At 37.5% G+C, this 10,710-nt stretch overlaps 1 long non-coding RNA gene across 1 annotated transcript; it reads left to right on the top strand.

Moving 5' to 3' along the window:
- Positions 1–4,168: 4,168 nt before the first annotated feature.
- LOC146486485 (uncharacterized) lies at positions 4,169–10,283 on the top strand. Its single transcript, XR_014859667.1, has 7 exons — positions 4,169–4,180; positions 5,631–5,726; positions 6,322–6,371; positions 7,106–7,141; positions 7,355–7,430; positions 8,102–8,123; positions 10,264–10,283. It is a non-coding gene; the product is annotated as an uncharacterized LOC146486485 (long non-coding RNA).
- Positions 10,284–10,710: the final 427 nt, after the last annotated feature.

Here is a 10,710-nt window from a genome sequence, read left to right as displayed (position 1 = left end):
CAACTGAGTTGATTCGAGGAATCGAGAAACACATCAAAATTTGAATCGGACAAAGAAATAACAGAAAGGGTTATAAATAATTAGGCTTAGGGCCAAATGCTTCCATTTTAGACACCATTGTATGCACTTCCAGTGGCAACTTTCATCTTCCAAGTCATATCTTTTGTCTCTTTAGTCAGAATTGTCTTTTGTAGTGTATTAACATAATACAAATCTGTTGACAGGTCATTCGACAGGTGGAAACTGACACAAATTCTTTAGTAGTGAATGGAACAGATACAGTTTCTGTTTTGCTTAAATCAAATAAATTGTCGAATTTTTAGCGCTATTTTCTCGAATTATTTTTTTCACTTGAAGGGAACACTTTATAGAGCAAAAGCTCAAAGGGAATTTGTTCGTTTGCCTTCAAATTTGGACAGTAGCTAGTTTAACATATAAACAACAAAAAAGTATCTGAGAATTTTTTCTTTCGAAATATTTTTTTCTCCGAGAGCGATTTTTGTACGATCACTCCGCATTTTTTTAATCATATTTCGAAAATGTTCCGTAACTTTTCACTGCAATTGAATATGGCAAAACGCACACATGCTTTTTTAATTAGCGCTTTGGGTTCAGAAACTGAGGAGCAAATTAAATAAGCGAAAAACAAAATTCGCTTTGACTTGTGGCTTTCAAAAGGTGATTCGGACGGTCGCATTTAGAGATCGTGAAAAATTCGGCAACTCATTTTATTTCAAAATTCTTGGTATAGTTTGATAGCCAGGTCTTAAGCTTTAAATTGATATAGGGGTTTAAGTATCTACAGTTTAAAATGGACGCATTACATCGCTTGGACGCGAGACACCTCTAAAGGTATACGTTAAACTTAAGCACTTTAACATACACTGCAAAGTTAATTCTCTGATCCATGATTTGCGTCATTTAAGCGCCAGCACCGACGGTCAATTGTAACTCACACCGTGATTTTGAAAACTGACAAAACAGTTCCCACCAAATGAGCCAACAGTTTCTAAAAGCAACTGACGGATTCCCTAAATCTCAGTTGATGTATACGTTACTGCCAATTTTCGATCTATCCTTTTTCGACTAAAAGTAGCGGGTAATAGATCTTTTATTGACTCCTACACCTGTTACTACCAGTGTATCGTTTGTAAAAGCCGCTTTAATTTTCTTTTTAATTTTGTTTTTTTGAAAACCCACAAACAATTTTATCCATTGTCCAAACGGTTTCAAGGAATAACAAATATATGCTTATTGGATTTTGATAGACCTCTATAAGGGTTATTTTTTTCTTTTGCCTAATTTTGTTGACAGAAAATAGCGGGTGATAAGCTTTTTATTGACCCTTTACCAGTTGCTCCATTTAGCTCAATTTGTGTTTCCCACATTTTAAATACATACACATGAATGATCACTGATAGTCTTCCAACGAACTGGCAAAATCAACATATACTTTTCACTTCCATAAAATTTACGTTTAGACTACTACCTTTCACCTGAAATGACTGTGTAAATTACTGTTGCCGGAAAATGTCTGCAGCCGTGATTGCGACAAAAGAACAAGAACTTCGCTTCTTTGAAGTGATTTTCCACGCTTCGTATTAAGAGCGACGCGCTCTAACATCTTCATATTCAATTTCATTTAAAAACGATTTCGCTGGCTAATTGTTAAATCAACTTCCCTTGGCAAGTAGATAGCAAATATGAAATAAGATTGGAGAAATTTAACTTTTTAACAATTTTCTGATTCGAAGTTTTCGCACCCCAGGCTGTGTTCGACACTTTGTGCCTTTATAAGACAGTTCTGGGTAGTATGGATCATCCCAAACCTCCCAATTCGCTAGTTATAAACGATGTCTTTTTATTTGAATAAAATCATTTTACTCATAAGCTTTAACTAACGCAACAAATCTGAAGGCAAGGTTTATCTACACTGATCCTGGCCAAAACGTTTGGAACACTTGGACTTTTCTCACTTTATAACATGAAAATTCTTCCCCCCCCCCCCCCCCCCCCGAGAGGTCAGGAGTCAAACATGTCTCCAAAATCTTGTACAGTTTATCGACTTCAACATTTTAGCATTTATCGCAAATGCCATTGAACCCAAGTTCAGTAAAATAAATTGGCATCGATTAAAAGTGGCTCCAACTCACAGGCCCTTCTACGGCATCAGTCGAAATGTCAATCCATTGGCGGCGGGAATCTGTTAAGACATTCGGCCACAATTCAGCGCTGTGAAAAATGTGTTTGAAAGGCCTTAACCACGTTACAAATTCGGATTAAATTCGCTGAGAACGAGACTTTTCCTTAGCGAAATGAAAGGTCAAACTTCCATTTTATGTTTTCATTTCTTTTCATCCAGTGACCTTTATTGCAAAAGTTAATTAAAGAAAGCTTTATTTTTAACTCTTTCACAATACTAGATGGGTGTAAAAATCTATCCTCCTCCTGTTTTTCTCCTATTACATTCTCTCCTATATTTGATACTAGTTTTAAAATTTATGGAAGGAAGATTTATTAAACAGGTAGCGAGAAGAAATAAAAAGCATATAAGATACTATTTAATTCAGTCAAAATCAGTACATCAAAAAATGACTTTTCCACACATTCAATAACTTGTATCGTATACTCTTTGACTGTTTTTATTTATAGGTTCTATGAGTCTTTTGTCTATCGTCAACCCTTATAATGTCTGCCTACTGAACCACTCTACAATGACAAAGACACAAATTTTTAACACAATCCCTTTAAGTCAGACCTGCTTCTACAGGATAAACTAGCAGCCTCACCGGACAATTTTTAACCTATGTCTTTTATGAGTCCCATTATTCTTGTTTTTCCATATATATTTTTTGTTATTGAAAAGTAAACTTTAGATTTACTACCAGTTGTCAAATCATTAACTATTAATGAAGAGAAAACAAAGAAAATCATTTCCATGAAGGAGGCTTGGAAAAGTGCTTTTAATTATCATAAAATTTGGGGAACTTTTGCTTCGGGTTTCTCCAAGATTTATTAAAGTTTGAGAAGCTATATCAAGCACTCGAAAGAGTGTTTCATCCGTTTCCAAACTCATCGAAATTGGTTTAAAAACTTCTTTTTTCAAACCACTTCTCTGTGTTTGGAAATTGCATGAAACACGTTCTACCAGACGCGCTCAAAATTGTATTATGATAGACAAAAAGTACAGTATTACCTTCAGTTATTGATTACTAACCATATGAGTCCAGGTTCAGCACATTAACTGATGATTCAGTATATATTCTTTCACGGATTGTAACAAAAACTAATTACCGGTTAACCAGTTCATTTTTTACTTGGCCAAATGCGTCACAAAGCGCATTCTCAGTGTAAAATTTTGGACTTTTTTTAACCTTTCCGCATGTCTTTCGTCAACATTGAAACGTTTTAAAAGAAGGCATACCTCCAATTAAAACGTTTGCGAAATTTTTTACTCTCGTCACGTGTCTGTCATTTTGTAACTGGAACAGTCATACGTTTCAGCCGGGTCTTCATTTCTTTATGTTTTCCCCTTATCATTTTGTTCTCTTGCTTTTCCAGTTAGTTTAGCCAGATTGAATCGGTGATATCCACGTGCACTAACTTGCCATTAACACATTTAGTACCTGTGAACTATTCCAGAGACAAAAGGTTGCTTTGATTGGCTAAAATGTTACGAATAGCTGGACGGTTCGCTTAGTGGCTGGCAACAACCTCAATAATTGAGTCGGGCACCTTTCTTCACACCTTACACTAACATATGCCCTACCCGATGACCTTGACGAAAAAAGGGAATCCTGATTGGCCACCTACAACGTGAATAATTGAGTGGAATTACTCCGTTTACACTTTGTAGGGGATGTTTACAATGTGCATTTTTGTCACAACCTTAGTCGATAACCTTCACACCAATAGGGTTCCTTGGTTGGATAAAAACGACTTAAATAATTAAGTGAGATATTTGGTTTGCTGTGTGCAATGACGTATTCTGTAACCTTTGAACTTAACAATAATAGAATGCCCTGATTGGCCCATACTGACATGAATAATTGAATGGGGTCACTTCAGTGCATGACATTTAGGGCGTATCGTCGTCCCACCGTGCCATAACCTCGCTGCTTTGATTCGATTTGATTCCATCGACTATAATCTCTGACTTGAGGAGGAAACATCTCAAAAGGTACGTTCGTATTAACCCGAGTTTGTTGTTTAATTTATAAGATATAACTAGTTAAATAACATTTGAATTGTCTTTTTTTATTGGGGAATTCGTTGTGTTTTGTGACTCCTTGCAGCCTTGCCTTGTAGCGACTCCATAAACATGCCGCCCTCGTTATTAGATATTCTTCCGTTTTGCTGGAACAAAAGCACAGACCGGCTTTACATTCCTTACGGCAGAAATTCCTTTATTCTGGTTCAACTGGTTAACTTCATTTTCGGTTAAACCTTTAATGAGCCAAACCTAATGAATGAATGAATTACATTGATGTAATTTTAAATATAACAGTGAGTGGCTGAAAACTCTTAGCATGATCGATCACAAAAAAACCCTTCAAAAACCCTGAGACGTTTCTCAACTTCAAATTTTAACGGTTTTTCAACCGAATTCAAAACAGAACAGGGCTGCAATTGCAAAAAACGTTTACTTTAAAGCTCGTCTTGAAATGGTAATAATTCTCAAAACTCATGCAGGATTCCTTTAACGTGCTTTCTAAGAGTTCATCGGCTTTGATCTTTTTTATGGGTAATCAAACTGAACGGGAAGAAGTAAAGAAAGGCACAATTTACTAAAGAGGCTTAGCGCCCGAAATTTGAGGAATTAATTTGGAAGCTTTTTCTCATAGATGCCAGGAAATAGGCCAGTAAATTTTACCCTTTTGAGCGAGAGATACAGGCGCGCACAATCTGTGTACCGTCACACTAAACTTAAAAAAATTAATGAATAAGGAAATGGATAGATCTCTTCGGCTTGCTTCAGAGGGTGACAAAAAAGGAGCCTGAACGATTGACAAATCTGTGTCCTTGAACTCCGGACCGAACTAAATTTTGTTTTAGAGGAAGTGGAAATTCATGTCTGGCGAGACTAGTCTCAAAACATATAGACAAGAACCAAAAACGAGCTCGACCTCCGATCCAAACGACGACAACTTTGGGTTTCAAAGCTTGCGGCATCGTGTAAACTTTTAGCTGCAGGATTTCATATCACCTTTTTCCTGCCCATTCCCCTCACGGCTTCGCTGCCTCTCCGCACCGAACCCCGGATGCCGCCTTCGCCCAAGCACAGGGCGCAGAGGAGTTAAATTTGATGCAAATTTCAGCTAAATTCACTGCGAAATTGCGCGGCAATTGAGTTTATTGATACAAGAACGTGATTGAACAAAGCGTCATGAGATATTATTACGCGCGAATCTGTTGAAAGATTACATAGCAGGCAATGGTCGCCTGTGAGGAAACGATCGTCGCCCTTCGGCGACGTTGGAAAAGCGAAGCTTTTCGAACCGTAAGCCGGTACCGTGCGTTCTGGAAGAGTCAAAACGTGACTCAGTTCTAGAAAAAAGCGGCGAGATTATCATTAACTGAACATACAATACCTAATAAAGTATGCTGTTCTTTTAATTTTTTAATTTCAGATGAAACGCGGAGCTGTTATTGTTGCCCTCATCGTTTGCTTCATGGTCATGAACGCATTTGCAGCTTCCAAAACTGGTTATTTTGTAGAAATCGAGGTAAAGTCACATATCTCTTCGACGTTGTGCTGAGAATATAAGGGGCCTTAGGGCCACTTTTTCAAATGATTACTTATCGAGCCCAAAAGCAATTATATTATATGTGTGAGGAGGGTGTCTTCTTAGAATGCTGATTTGGAAAAGTGAATTATTGTTCGAAGTTTTGAGGTTTTCTGTGTTGATGTAGAGAGATACCATAGAGTGTGATGTGTTTGTGGTAATGGAACCTTAGTCAGGAAGTGTCGAGCGAATGTTTGGTTTTATCAAGTAAGTTAATAAAGTAATTTAGCCAGGGTGTAAATGAAATGCGAATGCTGTTTTCGATAGCTGATGCTGCTGACGTTTCGAGCCGGTTAGCCCTTCGTTAGACATTAAAGCAAATAAAGGAACTGACGGTTGTGTTGGAGTTTTATAGTGAGCAGCGGAGCTAAGGAGAACGTTACCATGTCCCCTCCAGTAGCGAAGTTTCACCAGTCACTATATAAACCACATACAACCCAGAATTTCTTGAAGGGCTAACACTCAGCTGAAGCACTCAAACCTTTCCAAATTTTGCCGTTATTGAATGTGTTTATTTTACCCATTGTTTTTTCAGGAAACAGGAAAAGAATGCACACATTCATGTAGAGGACATGGTCTTCGTTGGTAAAAAAAAAAAACAAAAACATTATACTCGAGTCATAATGATTTTTGGTTTTTTTTTTTTTTGCTTAGGCACAGTGTCCCTTGTAAAATGATCAGTAATATGACCAACGCTGTTACTGAAATTAACTAAGCAAAACAACAGTACCCTGAACTGAACTAAACTGTCACTCTTTGCGAAATGTTAATGGTGTTTCAGACTGACGAAAATTATTGAAACTGGATCACTGCATGATGCAATTCCAGAGTTGTGATGAGCTTAGCGGCCATCGAATATATCATGAGCCATTATTTCTCGAGAAATTGCTGCCATTGAATCGTCTTACAAGCTTTGTTCTTAAATGAAAAACTGTTATCCTTCTCGTTTTTTTTGATCTGGAACGATTAAAGCTCAGCATTTCATCCTGCGCTCGTTTAACAGTTGTATAGACTACTAACGGACGAAACAGTACGAAACCCAACAAAAAGTGGCCAACTTCAAAATATTTTGGGGTCTTCGCAGCTAATCAGTATCACATTCACCTTCATTAATCAGTCTGCACGATATTATCCAGTGTGATTATCATCACATGTACAATTGAGCTAACCGATCATGATTAAAACAGATGATTTAAAAATGCTTTATTTTGCAGGGAGTTTGAACATTTTCGTATTAAGATTGGCCTGACTTTAAGTTTTGTTGGAAGTTTGTACATCCGAAAATTCCCAGCTAAAATATTCCTTTTTTTCTCCTCTAGCCGAAATGGCTGGTGTATTCCAAAAGCTTGGAAATGGTAAGTCACTGGTCGAGTCATGTTTGCTTCTTTTATAGCGTATATGCATGGAAAAGGTAACTTAAAGAATCTATACATCAAGTTACGCATCAGAAAGGAAGAATACTACTTATTTGTATTTTTTTACTTTGAATTTTCAAAACAACAAAAAACACTTGTGAAGAGGATTTCCTTGTTGACTGACTTTTCTTACATGTCTTCACTTTTTCACAGCGATGAAAAGCTGTGTTACAACCCAAGAAAATATCCAAATGGTAAACCAAAACTTGAAGATTTGGAAAAGCAAAAGGTAATTGTAAATGAGTAATAACGATATTTTGATTACTAAATATGATTCTAACAATTCTGATCGTTATAACGCACGTTTAACTGAAGACGCACCCGTCAATAACCGTGAAACAGTACCACGCTTTGATGCTCAGGGAAAGAATAATAACCTCCGAGATGATCTTACGCGCTTCTGACTCCCCCTTCCCCCCCCCCCCCCCCCCCCCACTCCGACGTCTTTCGTTTGAGGAAATGAGTGAAACAGAATTGTATTTTTTATGTCTGTGGTTTCCAGTGTTGAACAGAAGGATCTCATGATTTCATATCCATTGGTAGCTTCTATTCATTCATTCATTCATTCATTCATTCATTCATTCATTCATTCATTCATTCATTCATTCATTCATTCATTCATTCATTCATTCATTCATTCATTCATTCGTTCGTTCGTTCGTTCGTTCGTTCATTCATTCATTCAATCAATCAATCAATCAATCAATCATTCATTCATTCATTCATTCATTCATTCATTCATTTGTTCGTTCCGCGTTCGTTCGTTCGTTCGTTCGTTCGTTCGTTCGTTCGTTCATTCATCCATCCACCCATTCGTTCGTTTGTTCATTGATTTAATTCACTCGTTGATGTTTTTTTTTGTTGTTGTTGTTGTTGTTTTTTTGTTTTTTTCATTTCCAGGATTTCTTTTACGCCGCTACAGGTAACTCATTTTACGTTTTTTTCCCAAACCTTTCTTTTTTTCTTGTGAATTTATGGTGTTCAATATAACATGGTCTCTTGTGGGATTATCATAGAACGCGAGGGGACTATTTGACAATACAGCGGAAAATAATTGTTTAGCCAGTATCTTGAGACAGTCAACCTTCTTCTACACCTCCTCCTTCGTTTGAACTGTTCATTTTGGAATGTATGTTATGTTCTTTGGGGTCTACTGCCCTCAAGCATGCACGAAATCACCTTGTGTCAACTGACAATACGCCTTACTGAAATCAATTCATATATGAAAATGAGGGACCATCGCAGATGTGAAAACCTTAAGCAGCTGCTAGCACTGAGATAGTGATCATGAAGAGAAAACTTGAAAAATAACCATGAGGCTTGAACCGTATTCCAACCCAAAACCTCTGCATGGAATACCGGTGCAGCGCTCTACCGACTGACCCGGCTATCACACCAACTAGGACATGGCCCAGGTTGTTCAAAGGGCGGATAGCTCATCCAATGGATAAAATAAAATTTATCACCTCTGACTTAAATGTAGGAGCCCGAGGTTCGAGTCCTTGCCAGTCAACCATATTTTCACATAGTACCTTAGCATCTTGCTTTTAGAACTGTACTATTACATTTTACCTGCAGGATAACAGTTTATCCACTGGATAAGTTAACCGCTCTTTGAACATCCGGGGAATAATCTTTGTGACTCATGAAAGATGACCAAGCTTTACATTTTAAACGATCTCATGATTTTTTGTCTCCGGATTTTAAACGATTTTGACGGGAAAACGACGTCGCACCTTGACAGCTTAAAAGCTTTATTTTCAGCCTACCGCAAATATATGGATGATTTTGAAAGACCGTGTTGATCTAACATGAGATGTGAAAAAAGAAATTAAAAAAAAGCTCATGATCGATTGGCTCAAAAGTTAATGAGCCCGTATTTTGTATTTCCCTCTATTTGGTTCCTCAGTTTATACCCAAATTGAAGTTTCGGGAGTCCTTTTGACCCAGCGTACATGAAGAATAAGCTTCCACACGAGAAGTTTTTTCCCACAGATTTTTCTCTCCTAGCGGCATCTTTGTGCGTCTATTTTTTAGTTTGAATCGGATACTTATTAGGTAAATCCTGAAAGAAGCGTTCCCCTCACCTCCCCTTACTAGAACAAGACCGCTACCCTTTGCCAAAGTTTGCACCAAGCGTCTTCCATCGAGAAAGCCCCCCTCCCCTACCCCCTCTGTTTTTATTTGAATGAATACTGTGATGTCAAAATTTGAGCATAAAAAGTGTTGATGGTGGTTATTACTCCTCACTGTGTACAATCATTAGTGACTCAGGATCAGGTTAAACGGCTCGTGACTACATAGAGAAACTAGTGTTTTTTCTTTCTTCCAAGATTGCATTTTATAATTCACAGGCCTATAATGGAGCGGAATAAGAACAATATGAACAGATTATGTCCATCTCATTCCTCCCACCACTCTTCCTAACCTTCCAAATCCCCCCACCCCCCCCCCTCCTCTCCAACACCCCAACTTGAAAAAGCACCTCTCTAGAAATAGCAACTCCTGCAATTTGAAATAACCGTCTAAGCGCAATTACTGCAGTAGCATCCAATTGGATTAACAACAAACAAGTCATAACAAAATCGGACGACCTCAAATGTATGACGTTGAGTTTTGTTAAAATCCATTAAAACTCTAACAAGATTTATACGAGGACGCAGGATTTTGTTTTCGCAGCTGCTTAAATTGAGAACATAAATGCGGTGGTCTCTCATTTATAAATACAAGTGTGGTGTTCTCTTAAAGCAATAACAACTGGTCATCTTACGCATGCGTTTAGTACGACAGTAAGGAAAATGCAGATTTTTACAATCAGAAGTTTTGTTCTAACGTTCAGTTTTTAATAAATGTGTCAACATGGCAACCTGAACACCTTAGTGTTACAAAAGAATGGAGATTTTAATTATCTTGTGCACCATTTTTCCCGGAGGTCATAATTCTAGACATTTCAGAGTGTTTCCGAAAATTGGAACCGAAATTGTTTGAAGTATCCCTTGTTACAGTTTTTCTTTCAGACATTTTCGGATTTATCATTTGTTTGTTGTTTTTTCTTTCTCCAGGTTCAGGCGATTCAGAGTGATCTTCATTTTATGATAAAGAATTATTATTCACATCAAAATTGTTATGAGAAATTGAATAAAAGAACGTTTCCATGGAAACTTAAAGGATGGTTAAGACTTTTCTTCATACTGCTCCCACTGGCCTAAAGCTCTGGGATTACGCCCTGTAATGGTCTACCCTGAGGAGGGGTGGGGGAGGGGATGAACTGCCGTGTTTTGTAATAATATCTTGTCGTAATTTATAATACGCCGAGTTGTCGTAAATTGTTCTAACGTATTGTCGTGTTTAATAATAATTCTTTATAATGACTGGTTAGTGCAATAATGTTATCTATCCACTCTTGAGGCTTATCCGTTACAGTGAATATTACAACTATTCTAGCCGCAGAGGACTGAATATCAAGGGATAACAACAACAACAACCAACAAAATAAATACAATTTAACC

Source organism: Pavona decussata, unplaced genomic scaffold (assembly GCF_977016875.1).
Source record: "Pavona decussata unplaced genomic scaffold, jaPavDecu1.1 SCAFFOLD_21, whole genome shotgun sequence".
Taxonomy (NCBI): Eukaryota; Metazoa; Cnidaria; class Anthozoa; order Scleractinia; family Agariciidae; genus Pavona; species Pavona decussata.
The sequence above is the reverse complement of the archived record's forward strand: the minus strand, read 5'-3'. Positions and strand labels throughout refer to the sequence as shown.